We start from the raw sequence: 19,333 nt of genomic DNA, 5'->3' as shown, positions 1-19,333 counted from the left end.
CAGTAATAGAAGGTACAATCTTCCCAAATGCACATTATAATTATTACTATGCCCTCAAGCACTTTTGAAGGTAGAGATAACATGTAAGGACTTTAACCTGCCTTTTAAAAAAAAAGCTTATTCATTTTTTATCAGAGTTTTTAAAAAACCCAGGATATTCCAGACCTCTTCCTTTGGGTGTTAGCTGCAGCTATAGCTGGTAATTTTGAGTGGGGTGTACCAATGCTCCTTCTGGAACTAAAACCTTAAAAGTCCTGGCTAGAGGATTTGCTCCTTTGCTCAGGGTCAGACTGATCGCTGTGTTTGGGGTCAGGAAGGCATTTTACCACATGGTCAAACTGGTACAGATTGTGAGGGGTTCTGCCTTCCACTGTACTGGAAAGGCATGGCCATCTTTCTTGGATCTCTCTACATTATATTTTAACACTCCTTGTAGCAGCAAAACAATGGCCACCTTTATCTCTCTGCTTTACCTGTGACAGGTTATGGCTGTATGCTACGTGTGGTTGTGTGTCAGAGTTGCTTGTGTAGTTTTAGTAATAGGTTAAACAAAGATTTGCTTGGGATGGTTTGGATATGGTTGAGACTACCTCAAGCAGGGGATTGGACAAGATGACCTCTAGAGGTCCATTCCAGTCCTACTTTTCAATTTTTACACTGCTTTTTAAATAGTTTGAATGCAATTGCACATTTTACAAAGAGAAAGAAAGGAAAAAAAGAAAAGTGATGAGCCAAAATAAATTATTCATTTGATGTACTTCTTGGCCATACATCTAAAGCCAGGTTCCACTGAATGAAGAGGATTCTTTCAGTTGATTTCAGTGGAATCAGCCCATGTTGCTGGACAAACAGGCCATCCTCTGATGGTCACTTTGGGCTTCAATACTGAAAGAATGCTGATGGCTAGTAAGTTCTCCATACGGGGGGGATATCTGAGTATGTCAAAGGGAATACTAAGCAAATTAATCATCCCCATGAACAAAGCACACTTACATTGTTTGAGTTTTCAGCTACTTGATGGAAGGTTTATTGGTACTGATATTACATGTCTCTTTGTTGAACAAGAGTAAAATTATAGACTAGTTGCTGAAGTACTTGTAGAATCAGGAGGAGGATTGAAAATTTGGCTTATATGTTTAAATTATGCAACAGAACGTTATTAAAATTTAAACACTCCTGCCCTGCTTTACAGAGTACAAGGCATTGTATATTATCCTTGAATCAAAGTTGAAATCTTTAGTTAAGAGTAAAGATTTAACAAAAGCAAAATGTTGGAAATACCCTCGTAAACCAATGTGATTTTTTTTTAAACCCATAGCAATGGATTTCTAAACCAAATGGCAACAGCATCCTTCAAAACTTTAAACCCAAGTCTCTAAGGCCCCAAGTTCACTCTTTTTACTGAATTAATAGTAAACATTTGCTGTGTATTAACCTTCAGCTATTTTTGAATTTATGCTTCAAGTTGTTCACTGGTACATGACACCAGTACAGATTTGAGGAAACCAGTGTATTGGCAGACAGCGGTAAGTCCAAATGTCATGCAGAGCTGACTAGACCTGGGTCCTGCAATCTGATCCTTCTGAGTAGAGTCTTATGCTTGCACACAGCCCCACAATGAGGCTCTGCCCAGGACTGGGGTCTGGACACATGGCTCAGGTTGCAGGATTGGGACCTTAGACCCAAGCGGCTTCTGCAGTTCTATTAACAACTCAGGAAGTTGTTTGACAAGAGAGTCTTAAATGCCTATAAGAAATGTACAACTGAAGCATACTGTACAGTGCATGTATGTTTGCGGAGATAAAAACAAAAGAAAGGTTCTGTCCCTTTCAAACTTCTCACTATTCTCAGAAATCTTTGATTAGCAAAGAATTACTTACAATACACTTAAGATTACTATAGCTTAAGCATTTTATTTACTTACAAAGTAGAAAATCCAATAACCCATTATTTACAGAGAAACATTTTTGTTTTATATATTATTTTGACACACTGCATAATATTATGTAGAGGAACTTACTAAGGGTAAAAAAAATTCCACAAAGGAAAAGTCAACTTTTCTTGGATTCAATATTGTATTTATATTAAATATAGTATCTACATAAAATTGATCACTGTAGTATTTTGAAGGTATACGATCAGCAGGGATCCAGGTTTTATGTTTCCCATGGAAAAAAGAGAAAAACACAGTTTTCCCCCTTTACCAGAGCAAAACTCAGATTTCTCATTTTATCAGAGAAACCCAGAGTACCAGCCTGCAGGAGGCTGGGAGGGAGCAGGAGGAGGGCAGTCAGGCAGGGGGTGCCATGTGCATGTATATGCACATGGGCCCAGGCAGCCTGGAGAGCAGCTCCCACAGGTAAGTCGGCAGGAGGGAGAGGGATTGAGGCCCCCATAGGAAGGGAGGGAGTTTGGCAGGACTGGAGATGCTTACCAGCCCAGCGGTGTGTGGGGCTTGGGACTTAGGGCTGCAATGAGTGACTGCAGGCCAGACCAGTGGGGAGAGGGACAGGGCCGTGGGCAGCTCGTCTGGGGGATGGGGGAGAGGGGCCGGCTCCCCACCACTGTGCACACTCCTGCGGGGGGTGGGCAGAGGACCTGTGCCCCCCCAGATCTGTGCATACCCCCGGGGGCAGGGGCAGAGATGGGCATGAGCTGCCTGCTGTGTGCTCAGGCTTCCACTCTGCTGCCCTCCCCACAGGGCCTCTTCAGCCCAGCGAGTGAGACTTGGGTCCACATCTGGCCCTGTAGCGCTGGCTATTGGGGGCCGCCTCTGGCAGGGTTGGGGGGGCAGAAGGCTGTGTGGGGAAGAATGAAGGGCAGAAGCAGGGCCAGGGGTCTGTGTGGGGGGAGTGAGGGGCACCAACAGGGCCAAGGGGGCATGTGGGGGTGGGTGAAGGGCGTTTAATTTTAATCACAGATTTTGGGGGTTTTATCAGAAAATTTGCATTTTTTTTTAATCCAGAAATTTGTGGGGGTTTCTTTGTTGTTTTTTTAATCAGGGAAAACCAAGATCCCTTATGATCACTCTGTAGCATTTTGAAGGTGAAGTCATCAGTAATGTTCTCTTCTAAAAATATTCAGTTAAGAAAAACAGCCATTTAAATGTATATTTTTGTGGGGACATGCTGCTATTATTTTTGCTGGCTTGAGATAGTGTGAGAATGTAATCCCTGATTGGCCTCTCTAGGTGCTATCTTGCATGGTGAACATACATAAAAATAAAAAAGTTATCATGTAGTCCTCATCTTTTCCTATTTCAAGTTAGGGTTATTACTTGTTATGTGCTAGACCAGTGATTGACAACCTTTTTGTGGTGGTGAGCCAAAATGGTCCAGCGCTAGGACCCAGATTCTACTGCTTCTCCCTGCTGCCTGGTTGTGGCACGGGTGAAGTTGTCCATTGCCTGTCTGCAGTGTGGGAGAAGTCCCTTGAGTCTGTGGGCTGGATTCAGCGGACTAGTTCTGGCCTGTGGGCACTGTGTTCTATATAGCTGCTGATGCTCTTCTTGAATTCAAAACGCTTTGCTACCTTTGCTTCATAAGGTATATCCTTCACTCTGGATTTTTATTTTGCTTTTTTCCACCCACCAGTGGCCAGTTGGCACATACTTCATCAGTGGCTGACTGGAAAAGGAAGAGGGCTCCCTGCCCTCACATGCACACAAGGCCACAACTAACTGGAACTTTATGGATCATCCAGAAGGAGACGTCATGATAGCAATACCACTAGTATCCCTCACCTATTAGGTTGACATCTCCATAATTTATTTTCCCAATGACAATAGAGAATAACTTAAATCACATACATTCCCTATCTACACAGCTGTGGATTTAGTGTTATAATGAAACATCTGTCTTTTTATTCATAATTATTTGCTCAGTTAGTCTAAATATATTGACGTGAAAAGTAGAGGAGTACGAAATATGCTTTAAGCTACTATCCATTTTATTTGACACATCTAAATCTGGTATTTCCATTCTGAAAGCATGTCAGAAAAAGACAGTGTAATACATCATCACAGTACAAGAACCATTAGTCAGAGATTCTGTAGCAATCAGATGTGTGTGTGTCTGTCTCTGTGTGTGTAAAATAGATTGATGTCTCTTAAAATAGGAATGCAAGGAGTCTTATCTGAACTCATAAAGATGTGTAAATATTCTTGTCATAGCATGTTTTTCATTTATCAATACAGTTACCAGCTTCTAGTATTGTAAAATCAAAAAACGGTAAAAAATTGGTAACAGAATTTCAGTCATACTCACTTGCATATGTAAACTTAAAGTTCTTTTTTATACTATTGACCCATTGGGCTTATTCATTTTTGTTGTTTTCCGTATGTTGATCCTATCGTTAACTTACTTCTCCTTTCTTATGATTCTAAAAATGCTTTGCCTACATACTTCTGTTTTATTTCAATTGCCATACTTGGCATAGACTAAATATTAGACCACAACTTTCTTTTTCCTTTCTACTGATTACTATTATTACTATCTACTATTATTCTAAAATAATAATTTTGCACTCATACAGGTGTATGGCAGAGGTGTCAAACTGGCCTAGCGCCATAAGCTGAATCTAGATTTTTGTGGCTCCTTGTGGGCCAGAGCTGGACAATGAGGAACTTTGTTGACTGGATTGGCACCTCTAGCAACAGAAAGTGTGGAGACAACTGTCACTGCCCCCTCCCCACCTCCATCCCACCCCTGAATTCCTAGCTCCTCCAGGAGTGCCTGCAGGCTGCATCCAGCCTGTGGGATGTATCCTCGGCACCCTGGTTTGTTAGATCCATTTTGCTAACATGAGAATTTTTGCACGTATTACACATAAACTTTCAAAAATGTGGCTTCTGAGTGTGTCAACCCCAGCTATCTGATTATAAGTACAGATAACAGGAAGTGTAAATAGTTAGGAAAACAGGAAGCCAAGTGTGGGCCGTTTGGGAATTTGGTTCTAAATCTTTGGGTCTATCATGAATTCTTTATTCTGGCCTGTCTCCCATTAAGGTCAGTTGAAGTTTGATTTGAGACAAAACTTAGAATTACCCTCTTGGGGCATTTGTAGACGATATTTTAAAGCAGGTTTAAAGTGGATTAAATGCCTTTTGCATTGCTTTAATAGCATTCCTGTTTGCACATTCAGTGGCGTATTGCGCATTAATTCCAGCTACAGTAGCACTTTCGGTGGCATAATATACCTTAAATGACTTTGGGGCACTGCAAATTAAAAGACCTCCGAGCAGTTTTAGTTTCTAAACCCTACAGCCGCAGAGAGAAGCACCAGGCAGCTCGGGCTGTGCAGGTAGACCATGCAGGCAGCCTGGCAGCAGCCCAGGAAGCCAGGCTCCACAAAAGGAAAAAAAAAAATTTGGCAAGCCTGATTCCTCCCCACTCCCCCGGAGCCTGCCTGCCTGCCTGAGCTGCACAGGGGTCTGATGCTTCCCCCCACGGCTGCAGTGCCCCCTGGGACTGTCCAAGCTGGGTGCCCCCCTGTAGCTCATTGACTGCTCTGCTCACCAGCAGCTCACTTTCCCCTCCCCGCTGCTGGAGAGGCAGGTAAGGATCGGGCTCTGACACAGGTGTACACAACACAGGGGTTTATTTTATCCTAAATTGAAGTGGTGTTTTTAAAAAAAAACACTGTTTCAATTTAGGGAGAATTAAACCCCTGTGTCTTGTACAACCCTCCTTGGATACTTCAGTCCTGACTCTGGAAGGGTGTGGAATCTTGTCTCTGAGTGAAGTTGTATAATTGAGTTGGGTTCAGGATACTGGTTCAGGAAATAGATGCATCAGGCCAGAGGCATAGAGGTTGCTAATCTATAAAATGCTTAATTTTTTTTTAATTATTAGCACCCTGAAAGTGACCAAGGTATAAAGAGTTTAAGCTTTGTTTACATTTTGGCTGCAAGAGGTGCCTCTTTTAAGTATTTAAATAAACAAATCAAAGCTGTTGTTTTCCTTAGCATGTAACACAGAGTCCAGTTTCTTTACTTCAGAGAACATGAAACTAAAATTCAGTGGCAGAAAGCAATTTGATCTTCTGCAAATATGAGTCTAGATAAACTTTACAGTACAGAAAAACCTCCAGATTGTATACCTATTGACATTGCTTAATAAAAACATCTAGTATACTTGTGCTTCTGGGTGTGTTTCCAATAGCAATGTGATTGCAGTGCTCTGTGGATTAAGTTACCAATCCTTTGATTTCTGACCTTCAGTCTAAAACAGCTTTAGAGGTTACTCTTTTTCCGATTCGTGAGATTGCAGAGAAAAAGAGTTAATGCTGTTGGAAGGAAGTGGGAGGGGGATGGGGAGCGGGAAGGTTATGGGACTTCGAAGGTTTTTGAGAGGTTTCCCTCTGCATTTGCTTTGTCACAACAAATAGAACAGTCTGATTCCCAGTAATAATACAAAGCTCCAAAATATAGTATGCAACAATTTGAGATTTCTATGAACATGTTTGCTAGTGAGACCAAATTCTGTTTACACTGAAGTGTATGGAAGTTTTAGCATTGACTCCAGTGGAAGGAAGATTGGATTTTTGGTGAAAAAAATGATAAGCCTGATGTAGGTGCTATTAAAGATCAAACAAAATCACTGGAGTTGACTGCAAATAATGCAACAGAAAAATAATTGATATAAGTGTTAAGAAGTGATTATTTTAATGTAGACTTATACTTTTTTCCCCTTTTATATTGCATGGCCTAAAGCATGGAGTATTTATTAACATAAATTCTAGAAAAGACTTCTCCATATGTGAATATTATAAGAAAAATATTTGTGGCTGATCAAGTGTTTCATGGGTAAAAACAAACATATTTGTAATGTTCCACTGTGACTTAGACTGTTAGGAACAAACTTGTAATGTGGGTTAAGAACTAATTATAGTAAATTTTTCTTAACTGTTTGGTCAAATTTGAGCTTGGGTATTTCTGATTATTGAGCATTGTAATTAAGCATCTAAACTGTTTTCAGATTAGTTTGCTTAAACTTGTGTTTCATTGGTTGAAAAATTATGCCGTTATTGGTAACAATAATCAAGATGCAGGAATGACCTACTGCTCCATCTACTGTTGAAGAATGTCTTTAACAAGTTTAGGAGAAAAGAGGACATGGCATGCTTTGAGGAATTAATAAAATAGGATTTAGAACAAATAAATTGTTTCTGCAGTTTCATGACATGTGTAGTGTTCTTGCAGAATTTAAAACTCTATCCTGTAAATACTGTAAATATTGAATTTTTAGCTCTTCTTCCACCATATAGGAAGTGCTGACAAGACTGATTTTGTGCATGCTACCAGATAAATGAATGGAAAAAAGACAATACAGCTCTGCAGATGATGGCTCATGTCATAATGTATACTGGATTTATATACTTGGCAAACCAAGATATTGCTGTCAGCATAGTTGTAATGAAAGTGTTAATTCCATCTTTTTCTACCACTAAACATGAAGCAAGTTTCCCAAAAGATAGCTTTGAAGATCCAGCTAAGAACTTAAAATCTATGAAGTATGCTTCATAATCTGTACAGGAGCCAGTTAGCCATGATATCAGGAAACATTTCATTTGCTTAGTTAAGAAACTGTCTCTCATGTGTAAGTCATTCTTTTATGCAACTTTATGATGTTAGGCCCTGTTTATAGGAGTAGTAATTAGTTCATCATTAGTGCATTTGATGACAGGGTTGTAACTAAAAGATAAACAAATGGTCACTAGTTCCGTAATGAATGATGACTATTTTAAGTTTTAGAATGTTCTATCTTTCCGTGCTGAAATAACATGCAAGCACTAAATAATACATATTAATACTCTAAGGATTGTATACCAGTTCTAAATGTGTTCCTTCCACTTAGGTTCCTCCCCCATAGGTCCCAGGGGAGGTGCACCCAGGCCTAGGGTCAATGAGGACCTAGTCAGGGAACTTCTGGAGGGACTGGACATATTTAAACCAGCTGGTCCTGACGATCTCCACCCCAGAGTGCTGAGGGAATTAGCAGAGGTCATTTCAGGTCCCTGGCACAGCTTTACAAGCACTCATGGTGCTCTGGTGTGGTGCCAGAGGACTGGAAAAGGACCAGTGTGGTTCCCATTTTCATAAAAGGGAGGAAGGAGGACCCAGGAAACTATAGGCCAGTCAGTCTTACCTGGGTAAGCTTTTTGAAAGCGTAATCCTGGCTCATGCCCACGAGGGGCCAGCAGGGGAGATTATGCTTAGGGGCAACCAACATGGGTTCATTAGAGGCAGGTCCTGTCAGACCAACCTGGTGGCCTTCTATGACCAGATCACCAAATCCTTAGATCCAGGGGTAGCAGTGAACGTAGTCTTCCTGGACTTTCGGAAGGCCTTGACACTGTCTCTCACCCTGTTCTCATTAAAAAACTAGGGAACTGTGGCGTCAACACCCACACAGTCAAATGGGTCACTAACTGGCTGGAGGGCCGCACCCAGAAGGTGGTAGTGGATGGGTCATTTTCGACCTAGAGGGATGTGAGCAGTGGGGTCCCCCAGGGCTCGATCCTTGGGCCTGCACTGTTCAATATCTTCATCAACAACTTGGACGAGGGGGGAAAAAGCACCCTGTTCAAATTTGCAGATGATACTAAAATGTGGGGGGAAGTGGGCACGTTAGAAGGAAGGAATAGGCTACAATTGGACCTAGACAGGTTACAGGGGTGAGCGGATAAGAACAGGATGGGTTTCAACTCTGACAAGTGCAAGGTGATGCACCTGGAGAGAAAGAACCAGCAGCAGACCTACAGGCTGGGGAACTCCCTTCTCATCAGTGCAGAGGCAGAAAAGGATCTTGAAGTCATTATTGATGCCAAAATGAACATGGGCTGACAGTGTCGGGAAGCAATCAGGAAGCCAGCAACACCTTGCCATGCATCCACAGATGCATCTCAAGCAAGTCCCAGGAGGCAATCCTTCCTCTCTGTGTGGCACTGGTCAGGCCACAGCTGGAGTACTGTGTCCAGTTCTGGAAGCCGCACTTCAGGAGGGATGTGGACAACATGGAGAGGGTCCAGAGGAGGGCCATTCGCATGATCAGGGGGCAGCAGGGCAGGCCCTACGAGGAGAGGCTACGGGACCTGAACCTGTTCAGGCTCCACAAGAGAAGGTTGAGGGGGGATCTAGGGCTGTTTACAAACTAGTCAGAGGGGACCAGCAGGCATTGGAGGAGTCCCTGTTCCCCCGAGCACTACCGGAGTGACTATAAATATAGGTCACAAGCTGGCAGAGGGTAGATTCAGACTAGACATCAGGAGGCGCTACTTCACAGTCAGGGCGGCTAGGATCTGGAACCAGCTTCCAAGCGAAGTGGTGATGGCTTCTACCCTGGGGGTCTTTAAGAGGAGGATGGATGAACACCTTGGTGGGGTCGTTTGACCCCAGTACTCTTTCCTGCCATGGCAGGGGGTCGGACTTGATGATCTGCTCAGGTCCCTTCCGAACCTACAAACTATGAAACTATGAATTACAGACACCTAGCTTTTACTCAGGAGCAATCCCATAGAGGGATTACTCCAGTGCTGAAATTACTCGATGCTTAAGTATATTTCAGATTGAGGTTTTAATGTTAAAAAGTGGGATTCTCAAAAGCACCATGAGGTGATTTAAGAACACAAGGTACACTGACTTTTGAAACTCCTACTGTAAAAGTTCTAATCTTTGCAGGAACTTTGTAAACATTTCAGTAATTTTCTGGAATTTAGTCCAATAGATGTAATGTTCTTTAAATAAAGGATGTTGTGTTTAGTGGGGTTACAATAGCACACCACTTGGAATCTCTCAATCAGGAGTAGGGTCTTATTCCCACAGCTTGTGCCAATAGAGCATCATGGCAGAGACCTTCTCAACCTTCTCAACAATGATGGCACCGTTACTGAGTAGAATATCTCCTCAGGTTGTAACTTTGACTGGTTTCATATGGAAGCCAAAAATGTCATTCAGTTTTAGAGTTCAGTAGAAAAGGGAAGTGATAGATTTTGGAGATGTGCTGTTAGATGGAAAGAGAACAAGAAGGTGAAGTACAGTATTACTGATGCTTAAAATTTACTGCTGTGCTAAAAAGATAACACTAATTTTCTGCTGGGATATTTGGTAGATTTGTAATCTATTATTTCTTTATGTAAAGTATAACTTTTATGGTACTTCATTTTCAGTGAAAAACTTAAGAAAACATGTCTTGTATATGCCAGAACTACAAATAATAGGAAGAAAATTCTCCTATAATGGTAAAAATAATCATGTATCACAGAGCTACATTTTTTGGTTATGGCTTTGAGGGATGAAAAATAGTGAACTATTGAGATAACTGTCAAATTAGACTCTGAATCTAGATGGCATTCATATCTTTCTGCAGCTTCCTTTACTTCATAGTTATTTTATAATATAGATTATAGAAGTATCTCAGCACTAGCTAAAATGATTTCTGAGAAGATGTTATTTCAAGGCAGTGCATATTTGCAAGATCTACTGTAATATAAAAAAATATGAGCCTGAGCCTCTCTACTGAAACTGTTGACATGAAAAAAAATATATCTGTCTTCAAATTTGAAAAGATTTAATATAGGATAGCAGTTTGAATATCTTTTGACTTAATAGTTATAAGTCAGCAGCTTGCAAGTTTAATGATTGTGCATTATACTGTATCTTAATTCATCACTACATGCACTAGGAAGTTCTTGAAAGAGCACAATTAAATGCCAGTAACATTAATCAAGCCCTGTCCTTCCCAAAATTATAGATATTGCAGGGGAAAAAAGTTTTAATGGATAATTTCTACCATTGTTTTTCTTTGTAATCACCAAAGGCTTTCTGTTTCTGATCAAATCAGTAGCATGAAGCAATAAGAGCTCCTGTCAAACACTGCAAACTTCTGCTACAGCTAGGCATGTATCTAGGCAACAGCTGCTATGTGTAAGATAAAACTTGTTTGGAGACAGGGAAGATATTGTCTGTTTGAGGGGTTTGAGACATTATATTAACATTGTAGTGGAAAATCCCAAAAGTGAGCATCAGTTAATAATAAAATTAACCTTAGAATGCATCCTTCTTTTGTTTTCATAGGGGGGTGGACATGCAGGTGGTCATCTTGTGCACGCCTTATAATGTTAAATATTTATGCAGCATATCCTACATAGAGACAAACATTGAAATACTAAGTTCCAGTGTTCTGCATCACAATCTTCTGTCTTTACCCAAACAGTTTCAGTAATATGGCTGTCTCTGTGGCTTGTAAATACCCAGTAAATTCTGTGTTCCTGTGGAACCTCTTGTAACTGTTTGAATCAGTGGGATTTCAGTGGACTGAAGCACTAAATAATGTGGGCAAAGCTGGTGGAACTACATCCTATGAGCTTGTTGTACACTTGCTATTACATATTCATGCACAGTGGATCCTCAGTTCCTTAAGAATTCATGAATGGTAATTAAGTGTACAAGAAATCCAGGATCAGGGCAAATCCAGGCCTGGCATAAGTATGTGCATTAAAGTCTCATTAAAAATCCATATTCCACTGTCCCCATTAAAAGCAACGGTGTAAATGAGATTTTGGGTAAATAGCATGATTGTACTGATTTGGCAGTCAGGGACTTGAATGTTCCTGCCAAGGTGGCAGAACAAGGAACACAACTATCAGGAGGCTATAGAGTAAAGCTGATCTTTAAGTATGAAAAAGCATAATTTGATTTTAATAGATTGAGATTGGTGGGTGATGTAAATCAGCTTATCATTACTGTAGTTAGTCAAGGTATGATGTGTGGATCTGGCCTAGAGTATTATTGTAAAATAAGTCTGTAGTATAGTCCTTACCATGAGCTAATGTTTCAGAGCATGCTGAAGTCCAATCTTCAGACATCAGATAAAGAATATAAGGCACTGTTTAATGGCTGTATAAACAAAGTGGACCCTACTTTATCTTTCATCCTCTCTTTAGTTGCTGTATTATATATAAATATGTTATGTTTATATGACCCCAATTAACATATTGTCTGTGTGCCAAAACTAATATTTCTATTCTATTAAAATAGACTCCTTTCTTGCAATACTAATTACAGCACCCTTTTTCTGGCTGTCTTGTACCCAGTTGTGACTTACACCATGTTTGCCACTACTGTAGACCTCTTATGTAGTTTCATTCTTTTTTGTGGGAGAAGGGGGGTTAAATTTCCAAAGGACTGATCTTTTACTTACACAGATATAAAATTAAACAATAGAAGTCAGATCTGTTTCATTCAACATATGTTCCAAAATAGCAAACTGTATTTCAAATAACGTTTTTATTTGAAAAATGTAAAAAGAAATTGTGTGGCAGTTAATCTTAATTATGAAAATTCTCAAGTATTGCTTCTGCTTTTAAACTTTTTCCTTTATATAAGATCTTTTGAGGGGTTTGTTTTTTTTAGTACAAATGTATTGAGTCAAGCTTTAAAATATTAGAATAACATTTTAATTTTGAGATTTCTTCAAAACTTGTTCTTTCATACTATTGAACATGGATGTAATATTGCCCATGCTAATAGATGGAACTCCTAGAGAGAGTAAATGTAGGCATATGATTAAGTATTTGCGGGATTGGATTGGATAGATGTTTTTAAATGATCTCATTAACACCTGTAATAAATACTAGAGTGATAAGTACCTGGAACTAAACACTTTTTGAAAGAGGTCTGAGAATCTTATTTATTTGTATTTCAGTCTTTCATTGAATTTTACCTGACAAAACTGGTTTCCTCTGTAATAAGGGTTTTGTTTATGTTTCATGGTTTAATATATAACATCTTAAACAGGGCTTTTGGCAGGATAACTGTTGTATGAATATAAATAGGTAAACTAATTCTGGTTATGCTGGCTACACGGACAGGTCCAATAGAAATCTGCTTATTTTGACCTGAGCTCCCATATATGGTATGTGACTATCCCGAGATTCCTTTTCTGCACTGAACAAAATGAAATCCTAGGTGCGTTTGCAGTTTGAGGTTGTCTCGTAGCTTTGCAAAACGATCTTCTTTCCTGAAGTATTCCCCCAAGTACTTTCTACACAAAAATGTGTCACTTGCTTGGATATGGTAGCCAGAAGATACTTCTCCTTTAGAAGTATTTCTTTCATTCACAGATTAGTTAATTTAAGGTAAGGATCTGTTAGTATATAGTGACTTCTTTATTGAAAAACATTAATTTCATCTAAGCATAAAAGTTAATTTACATAGTACCCTAGAACTGGCATATTCTTAAGAACTGTTTTTAACACTGTAAATCATTAGTCTGCTTTCCTTACCTTACTTTAATGGTTTCTTCTGTGGATATGTAGAAAAAATAAGTGTTAGGCTAACTGAAATATATTTTGTGTAGGAACAAATTGCTCCAAAGAATGGTCAAAATGTGTTTACTATATATTATATATTTAATGTTTATTACTGACTTTATGCTGTAGTTTTCAGCTATTATCTGAAATAAGTTTATTTTAAAAATCACTTTTAATTAGTTTAATTATTTTATCTTTTATTGATTGGCAGACTGTACATTTTAAATATTCAGTGTTAATGTAATGCTTGCATCTATCTTTTTGTCAATAGGATTGCATATTTCCTTTCATTTCATTGGAAACATTTCTAAATTCTAAGCAAATGTATAAGCCACGCCATGTATTACAAACAAAGAAAAGAAAACTTTAATGCTGAGTAATAACATTTTAAATATTAATCAAGTAATTCTGATTTTTGGGGTGTGAAGTACAGGTATTTTACATATAGCTACATTTTTTGTACTGTTAGAAGTTCCAGATATGGTGTTGAGTATCTTAAAAGTGAATAACTTGTACAGTATGAGCAGACATTTTCTTTATGAGTTTACAAGAATCTTAGATATTTGAGATCAAATCTGTTACACATCCAATCAGAACTGCATGCCTAGGCTTGTGTTCTGTGTGCTTAAGTCTCTGTGGATATCTTTATTTGGCTTCATTATTGAAATAAAGTTGATTTATGTCCAGTTTTTCAGCTTTTTAGTTGTTGATCAGTAAATCCATCTTAACAGAAATTGACACTTTTCATCCGAGTCGAAACTTTTTTAGAGCGGAAGGGAACAGAAAGGACGTCACTGCTCTTTTGAGCAAGGAACAGAAAAAAGGTGTACAGAAAGGTCCTGTGTAGTTGCCACCAGGAGATATGAATGGCTAACTGCTGGGGAAAGACACCCGGCTTGTTGACACAAAGCTGGAGCTGTGTTCTTCACGCACAGCTGTTTGTTCAGCTACCACAGGCTCCTTCATTTACATCCTAAATTTTTGTTAAGCAGTAAGGCTGATTCAGACAGCACAGGACTCATTTCAATTGTTCCATTTAAACCAATAAGGTTGGGACAAGAGAATAGCTGTGGTTTGCATTACAAAAACACACACACAAGAAAGAAAAAAAAGGAAAAAGAGAAAAGAAAAGCCCTGAGGCTACGTGGGCAGACCTACAAGACTCAGCAAACAAATAGGAGGGATGAAGATTCTGCCGCTTCTTTGTCTGAGGCTCTCAGATATGATCAGCTGCTGTGCAGTGGGGGGGGAGCACGCTGCTCCGCACTAGAACAGTAGGAGCTGATGGTTCAAGAGTTTGGTGCGAGATGCAAACTCCCCGGTGCCACTTCCGACTCTAAGTCTTCCTGTGAAAGTCGGTGGTGGTGTGCTGCTTTTTTTTTTTTTCCCTCCCCTCCCTTTCTGGAGAAGCAGCTTCCCCCCTTCAGACGCGTTTGCAGGCAGAGCCTGCAGCAGCCAGCGCGCGAGCCCTTGCGCTCAGCTCGGGTTTGCCCTCCAGGGACGCCGCGCTCCGAGGAGAGCAGCTAACCCGGGGCGGCGGCGGCGGCGGCGGAGCCCAGCTCCTCTCGCTCTGCCCAGGAATAAAAACTATGTGAGGAATGGTGATCGGAGTCAGAGAAGGGGAAGGGAGCACGTAAAACTGGTGGATGCAGCAGATCCGATCACTGTAAGTACAAAGCGGCTGGTTTAAAACTCGCACGGACTGACAGCAGCTGTCCTGCGTTGCAAGGCAGGGAGATAACACTGGCTCTTTTCTAGTGAAGCTCCTGCTTTAAAAAAGAAAGAAAGAAGAAATTAATACATAAATCCATGAATGAGATGGCCTCATTGCACAACAGCGTGGTTCCCCCCAAGCCCTGCAGTATCCTTGCATGGGGTCCCATCACAGCAGTCCTTTCTCTGTTTCGTGATTGCATTAATACCCAATTATAAATCGCAGGTTTGGTTTGGGATTTTTAACCGGCTCATTTTGGCCCTGTTTCAGGTTTGGGTGTCTGCCCCCAAAGCAGATGTTACATTGCTCTATTCATTGCAGTCAGGCGGTGGCTCCTCTTCCTTGCTCCCGTTTGGTTTCCTAAGGGGGGAGCGGTTCATTGAAAAGAAACCGAACGGATGCTAAGTTGCTGCGGTTTAAAATCAAATGCAATACACATGATTTCTACAGACCGGTGTGAAAGAGGGTCAAGAGCAGGAGAAAAACAAAATCATGAAGAAATTTGGAGGGAGAAAGCATGACAGAGGTTTTGACAGCGCTTCTGAAGCAGGAAATTCTTGTGCTTAATATTTTTTAATTTTCCAAACACCAGGCACAACATGCAGATCCCCAAAGGAGGACTTCTTGGGACAGAATAAACACCTACACAACTAAAATATCTGACATTTATTGACATTTTATGTGGCTTGTTTAGAATTAAGATCTTAGAACCAGGAAGTTAAGGCTCTTTGAAGTCTCATTAAATTTTACATCTTGCTTTTGAGCAATCAAGACTCACAAAACATTCACTAGTATGTATTTCTTGAGGTGTTTTTGACACGCATCAATAAAAGGGATGACTAGCTGTTCCAATAAAAGATTTATTCTATACCAGAAGAGATGTCAGGGACTTGAAAACTGCTGCTGCTTTGGAAATTTTTACCAACCAAGCTTCTTAAATGAGAAACAAAAAAGTTCATAAAACTTTTTTAAAACACCAAACAATACAACTGCTTTAATCCTTTTTGCCTTTTAAATCATTAAAAAGATAATTTTATAGGAATATCATTTCCTGTGCAACCAGAAGTCTCTTATTCTACAAATACATTTAACAGCCATTTCTCTCAAATTCCTAACTGAAATAATTTTGTCCAAAATTAAGGCTGCATAATTGTGTGCACATGTGCTATGTGTGTGTATTCACTAGTTCACATACAATGAAATATTTAGTTATGGAATTCCCTTGCTGCTTGGATTTTTCTCAGACCCAATATGTTCCGTAAGCGAACAGCCGTAATTTTTCAAACTTGAAAATTTTGTGCAGTGACAGCCACAGAAGCTGAAATATATCACTCTTCACCTTTTGGACTGCACATTAGAATACACAACTCCAAAGAAAAGCAATCTTTTTTTTAAACTATTGACAAATGTAAAGTATTTCTAATGAGCCAAAAAGCCTTTGGGGAGCAGAAAACACTTTCAGGTTTCTTCTGTATGTGTTAGAAACACTGACCCAAAATAATATTTGTCTCCTACAGAGACTAAATCTGTTCACATATCAGTTAGATGTCAAAATATTTCGTTTTTTACAAATAGGTGTTTAAATATGAGTGAAGCTGAGTATTTCCAAAAAACCCATAGTGTTTTAAAAATTAAATAGCTGTGATCATCCACTTCTTTTTGATAATTACAGTTGGTCTTTGAAGTAGTAATTGAGTGAAAAAATACTTTACTTCCTCACCTATTTTCTACACTGTATACTTTTATGATTTTTGAAGAGTGAAAGTAAAATGAAAGTCTTTAATAGGGTGTAGCAAGGTCACCTTTTGCTGCTAGATTTTCACTTTAATTTATGTACATTTTACACTTGAAACTGCAATTATTTGTGAAGGCTGGAAAATGTTGGAAAAGAGGAAGGGAATGCTATGATGAAAAACATATATACTTCTCTTGAAAAACAACACTTTTCCTAAGAAGAAATAGTCTGATTAGAAAATTGCCATTGTCTTTGAGATTTTTGGGAGCTAAAGTAAAACTGTGGTCAAAAAAAAAGACTAGCTCACATGCCAGCTATATTTATTTGGATAAGCTTAATGTTTTCACTTTGAAAATTTCTTTTCAGCTGGAAAAATGTTTTAAATTATAGTCATTTTATAAAAATTGCTTCTAGCAAGCAAAAAGACTGTGGAAAACCCATAATTTAGACAAGTACCTACATTTTATTTGCTCTGCGCTGCTGAGATTTAGAATCCCTTCCCATTTACAGTTTACTTTTCACAGAACATTATTAGCTTTTTGGCTTCATACATGATCTTCTGTCAGATGCTTTTGATTTGTAATTTAGCAAAGTGTAATAAACAGTGCAAAAGTCATGAATTTTCCTCCGCATCCTGAGCTCTGTGGTAGGGAAAATGTGATAAAATGTGTACCTTAAGTCCTGTTTGATGATCTCTCAAAGCAAGTTTGCCTTCTGGAAATAATTTCTGGGGTTGAAGAGCATGGTATTAACAGATTTAATGTGGCTATTCAATGGATTGGTGGAGTACTATGTGAGGTTTAACAAAATGAGAGAGACAAATTGAACATCAACAAAACCTACATCTGTGAAGAATTATAAATTTAATTAGAAAAAAGGCAAACTTAAAAAACCTCATTAGCTAATCAGAATTTGATGTTACTGGTTTAAGATTCTTAATTGGTGAATTTAAAGTAGCTTTTCTGTCACCGTCTTCTTTTTGTCGTGTCATACTTAATATGGTCCCAGTTATCTGCAATCCATATTAAGGATGAAGATGGCAGTGTTACTTAAAATAATCAGTGTATGCATAGCAATAATTTCTGATGCATTATGAAGACTTTGTCTTGTCATTTTACACATTTTTAGTCTAACTGGAGTACTGAATATACTGTGGGTAACAACAGCATTTCTGTCTTTCTGAATTATTTTTATGTACCTTTTTTGAACATATTGTTAGGGCCAACATTTATTTTGCCTTTTATTCAGTAGGCTGTTACTAAAATATATTTTCAAGCTTCATTTGTCTAGAAACTGGTAGCAAAGGGAAGAAATCACTAGAATCAAATCAGTGTAACCTAGAATTTTTTTCCCCCATATGAACTAGTCATCATGTGTGCTTCCTTACTACATTGTAATTTTGTACTACACATGAAAAACTGAGAGCATGTGAAGTGTAGCATTTTGTAAACTGTAACTAATTTCACTCACATCTGTGTCTAATTGTTGTCTGCATTCGCATTCTTGAGAGTAGATTTATTTTTCCTGGACCGCTATGTGGATTCAGCTGACCAGCCTAAGTGAGGATTAGTTGTTTTAAAGTTATTTTGATTAAAGAGTCATTTTCAAATATGGTAACACACAACACATGGTTTAAATAATCCTTGAGACACAAAGGAATATATCTGAAGTATGCCTAATGAAAATGAAGATCATGGATATGAACTTCCACAAACCATACAGTGTAAAAAGACATAAAAGGTATATATTTATTTCGTGAGGCTACATCTAGCAAAAAAAGCACATCTTCTTTCCGTTTAAATCCTGAATTTTTAAAAAAATATTTTGGAATAATTATATACTTTGGCAGTTGTTTTATTTTAGAAATGTATAAGTGGAGGTGAACTGGACAATAGTTAAAAATACAGTGCAGACACCACATTGCTTAGCTAATTAAAAATAGAAATTAAAATATTTGTCTTGTGTTCATAGGAGACATCTTTTAAATGATCTTCCATATTACTAAGCAAAGATAGCTCTTAAAACAAAGTTAGTTCTCACCTATAATTTATTCCAGGTGTATAGAAATAGCAGAAGAGCAATATAACCTGAGGCATTCTGCTAGTTTCTGGGGTTGGGAGTAAAAAAAATTTCATGTTACATCTGAGTATTTTTCTTTTTCTCTCTTTAATATGGTTTAGCTGTTTCAGACACATCTGATATTCCCATTGATCTGGCATGTTATAATGTATTTGAAAGCACAATTTGCAGTGCTTTTAAATATGCAGTTATAAAAAGATTGCAGGTTTTTTGCATGTGTTATTGAATGCTTATTGACATCATTTGTAATGTTATACATTGTTTGACTGCTCCTAGCAGTGGTTTACTCTTGCTTAAAGTAGTAATTCTGCCTCGTTAAAAATAACAAAAACTGCAGACACATAAGTGAGATATGCTTGGATGATTTTTATGGCACTTAAAATGCCTCATCTCCCTTGTCTTTGTTCTGTGATCATCTAAGAGATGTCAGTTCAGGTTGAATGGAAATGAAAGATTTTGAACACAGACTTACAGACAATATATACTCTTCCTGA

General features: G+C 38.8%; 1 protein-coding gene across 7 annotated transcripts in view; it reads left to right on the top strand.

Moving 5' to 3' along the window:
- The window catches only part of EYA1 (EYA transcriptional coactivator and phosphatase 1), a 268,703-nt gene that overhangs the window by 123,656 nt on the left and 125,714 nt on the right, over nt 1–19,333 (top strand). The window contains exon 1 of one of the 7 annotated variants that reach the window (XM_090040165.1): nt 13,036–13,137. The exons of 5 other annotated variants lie outside the window; for them this stretch is intronic. The gene's annotated coding sequence lies outside the window, so the exon portion shown is untranslated. Of the gene's footprint in view, nt 1–13,035; nt 13,138–14,895; nt 14,978–19,333 lie in introns of those variants that run through there. One more of the 7 variants, XM_090040163.1, reaches the window with a different exon arrangement.

This window comes from Crocodylus siamensis, chromosome 3 (genome assembly GCF_052110815.1).
Source record: "Crocodylus siamensis isolate JL-2025a chromosome 3, ASM5211081v1, whole genome shotgun sequence".
In the NCBI taxonomy this organism is placed as follows: Eukaryota; Metazoa; Chordata; order Crocodylia; family Crocodylidae; genus Crocodylus; species Crocodylus siamensis.
Note: the sequence above shows the minus strand (reverse complement) of the source record. Positions and strands in the feature narration are given on the sequence as shown.